The sequence below is a fragment of the Haemaphysalis longicornis genome, unplaced genomic scaffold (assembly GCF_048455015.1).
Source record: "Haemaphysalis longicornis isolate Haplotype H1 unplaced genomic scaffold, Haemaphysalis longicornis Haplotype H1 scaffold_10, whole genome shotgun sequence".
Taxonomy (NCBI): domain Eukaryota; kingdom Metazoa; phylum Arthropoda; class Arachnida; order Ixodida; family Ixodidae; genus Haemaphysalis; species Haemaphysalis longicornis.
The window spans coordinates 40,059,555-40,063,491 of record NW_027526204.1 but is presented as its reverse complement, the minus strand read 5'-3'; positions in this window follow the sequence as shown (position 1 = coordinate 40,063,491).

The window sequence follows — 3,937 nt, the reverse complement described above, 5'->3', positions numbered from 1 at the left end:
TAGATCTCTGCGGCGTCTTCGGCCACGTGGGCTAGTGAGACCTGGATCATAGGGTCTGTTCTGAGCAGCGCGGCCTCTCACTGCTCCACGTTTGTAATTTGTAATAAAATAGGGTGCTTTTTAATTGTTTGAAGAGATGTTTCTTCACGGAACCAAATCACATGTGGTAGGTCTGCGTATTGGTGGCAAAGAGGGGTTAAAGTGCAAATCGTGGTAGTAGAGTGATAGGAAGGCAGGGGTGGTAATTGTGGATGTTTGAAGTTGGCGCTATACAATAGCGTGGCGGCGGGAGAGGGAGGGGTCTGGTAGGGGGAAGCGAGCTTTGGACCGTTGGTACTGATCGAGTACCGATCGGTAGGTCAAGAGGCGGTCCCTATGGGAGAAGGGTTGAGGAGATTCTGCAGCGTCACTGAGCTCTCGAGTTACCATTTCTCGAGCAACCTTGTGTGCCAATTCATTTCTTGGAAGGTTAGAGTGGCCCGGTGCCCAACCAATATATATTTTTCGTTTCGGGAATTTGCGTGCCTGCAGGAGAAGGCGTAAAGTTCGGGGGTCAACTCGCCCGTTGTGTAATTGATAATGGCCGATTCGGAGTCGCTTTTTATAGTAGTAATCTTAGGGCTGGAAATACTGTCAAGAGCGATAGCCATTTCTTCGCTTACGGTTGGAAATTGAGTAGGGAAGGAGAGGGCGGCTAGTGTTCGGTGAGATGAATCAACTACGACCGCTGCCATGGCTTCGCGTCCTGGGTATTCTGCAGCGTCCACGTAGGCTACTTGTGGGTGGGATGAGTGTTGCTTATATAAAGTCTGTGCTCTCGCTCGGCGCCTTTCTTCGTTGTGAACCGGGTGCATGTGTTTAGGGAGGGGGTGTATTACCAGTTCGTGTCCAATGACTGGGGGAATGTCGACGTGGGTGTCAGAAATAGTGGGGTGACTGAGGCCAAGACTCTGTAAAATGTGGAGTCCAATGTCACTCCTCGTGAGTCGCTTAAGTTGCGAAACCCGTTGGGCTTCGATAATTTTGGGCTAGTGTATTGTTAAGACCGAACGAGAGTAGTTTGTTCGTTGAGAGTGTAAGGGGGAGACCTAGAGCCTGTTTGTATGATTCCCGTATCATAGCTTCAATTTTGTGCGTTTCGGTGACTGAGGCTTAGGAAGGGAGTGACGTATGCTATGCGACTGATGACGAAGGCTTGTACGAGACGTATTAGATTGTTTTCTTTCACTCCTCAATGTTTGGTAGCCATGCGAGAGATGAGTGGTGTAGTTTGGTAAACCCCTTTTTCTAGGGCACGGAGAGTATCTGCACTATGTCCGTTTGCCTGTATACGTAGACCTAGAATCTTGATGCAGTGAACTAATGGGATGGGTTGGCCGTTAGAGGTGGTGATTTGCATGAGGAGGAGTAGGGAAGATGGTTGTTTTCCTGGTCTTTTAGGGCTGTATAGAAGAAGCTCTGATTTTGGTGGGGAGCAGGACAGACCACGAGAGGCAGCATACGCTTCGACGACATCAGTTGCCGTTTGGAGGGCATTTTGGATGTGGCCATCAGATCCTCTAGTAACCCACAACTCGTCGGCGTATATTCTGTGGTGTGGGTCGGGGATTGCGTAGAGGAGCGGGGGTAGACCTCGTAAGGCCATAATAAAAAGAAACGGGAAAGAACCCATCCTTGGGGGGTACCGTTGCTAGCGAGGGGGAGGAGGGGGTGTAGTCAATTGTCCAAGGGTGAGTGTGGCCTTTCGACCCTTGAGGAAATTACAAATGTAGTTGTATGCTCGCGCACCAACTCCAGCCGCGGCTACTCCTTCCAGGATTGACGAGTGGCTAACGAAGTCGAACGCTCGCGTTAAATCGAGGCCCAAGGTCGCCTTGGTGTTATGTGTTGAACTGAATCGAGCATCTACTATGTGGTGGTTTAGTTGTAGCATGACGTCTTGAGTAGAGATCTGGGGTCGGAACCCGAGCATCGAGTGAGAGAGCAGGTGATGCTTTTTGATTTGACTGTTGAGCCGGGTGAGAACGACGTGCTCTAAGAGGTTGCCTAGGGACGTTGGTAATGATATAGGTCGGAGGTGATCGACGTGTGGCTGCTCCCCCGGTTTGGCAATAAGAACGGTTTGAGCTGTCTTCCATTGAGGGTGGGAGTTCCCCCTTCTCCCAACATTCATTGAAAAGTGTAGTCAGGTCGGCGGTGGTAGGGTCATCGAGGTTTCGAAGTAGCTTAGTTATTTTGTCAGGGCCCGGAGACGATTCAGTTTTAAGGTGTTGGATTGCGGCGTTCACCTCCACCTTCGTTATGGGTGCGTCCAGCTCTGGGTTGGGATCCCCACATAGTCGTGAATGAGTTAGAGTGGCCAAGCAGGAGTGTATTTATTCTGAACATATTTGAGGAGTTTGGTGTCAGTACCAGTGAATTGATGTAGGATGTGGGATACGAGTTCGCGTTGTGTGGTGCGTGTGGAAGAGGGGTCAATAGGGTGTTTGAGTATGTTCCACGTCTGCGAAATATTGAAGCGCGAGTTGAAAACCTCGCATGCGGAATGCCAGTTATGAGTGAGGAGCTGGACGGTGTAATTTTCAATGTCGTGGTCGAGAGCAGCTACTCTCCTTCGAAGGGTTCGATTGTGCCACTGTTTAGAGAGGCGTTTCTGGTGACTAGCCTTTGCTTGCCACATCTGGGCGAGTTTGGAGTCAGGTTCTGGGGAATCTACTGGGATGTCTACTGTTTGTGCAGAGTTGCGCAGGCGCTCGTGTAGAGCTTCTTCCAACGTTGCGAGGTTGGCGATGGTAATTGGTGCAGTGGGGGTGTCATGTCCGGTTTTATGTGCCCTGAATGTGTCCCAGTTTAATATTCGGGCCTGTTTATTTTTCTGGGGTGTATTGATGGCAGGCCCATTTCAATTTTAATAATTTTATGGTCGCTGCCTATATCGGCTTGAGTGTTAGACCAGATGGGATAGGGATGAGTGTTTTTTGTCCATCTTTCTCTTAAAAAGGTCATTGTTTTTAACAGCTGAGCTCCTTAAGCTTTAGTTCCATCCGTGCATCGCGTCGCTAAAGAGAGCAGGAAAATGCTATGTCAAGAAGAATGAGGGGAAGTGGCAAGCTGATAAAGAGCCGACGATCATGTGTGGCGAGTGCGGGTCGCTGCGCAGATGTTCGGGTGGGGTGGCACGCGTAGGGTATTGCTGTGCCTAGCGATGACCTAAGCTCTGACGTGCAGGTTTTCTCCCACTTTAGAGGTCGGGCGTGCGCTCGGCGGCATCAGTCTGTGATTTAGAGATAAGGTGAGCCGACTTAAAAAAAGCAAAGCTAACGCTAGTGACAACCACCAGCTCTATTGTTTCTTCACTGTTCGCATCATAATTGCGAAGGTGGCCGAATTTTTAGCCCATAAAATGGTCACCGCTATAAAAAAAATATAAACAAAAAACCGAAGTAGTCCTGTGGGATTTTAACCCAGGTGTCCACAGTAGCAGCCCGACGCTCTACCAACTGGGCCTGGGTTCAGAACTTCCTGCATCACTGCCCGATTCGTCTCAACCCCCAGACACATCAGCCTACCACTTACTATCTTGATAGGGGTGTCCCTCAGGGATAAATCTTGGGGCCCCTACTTTTTAATCTTGCGATGAATCGCGTGGCTCGTACTCTGGAGCAAGACTCTGCCACCCGGTTTGCTTTCTACGCGAACGATGTCGTAGTATGGACCGAGGCCAGTGATTTCCCTTCCAAAGAGCCCATGCAGACTGAACTGCAAGCTTCGATCTTCAGCCTGGAGAACAGCTTGTCCCGCTTCCAGCTCCAAATATCCCTTGCCAAAACGCAACTGCTCAGCGTCGACGGTAAACGTGCAACGAATAAGGACCAGACTATCTCTCTTCAAGTAGGAGACACTCAAATAGAGTCTCACAATGGCACTATTCGTCTGC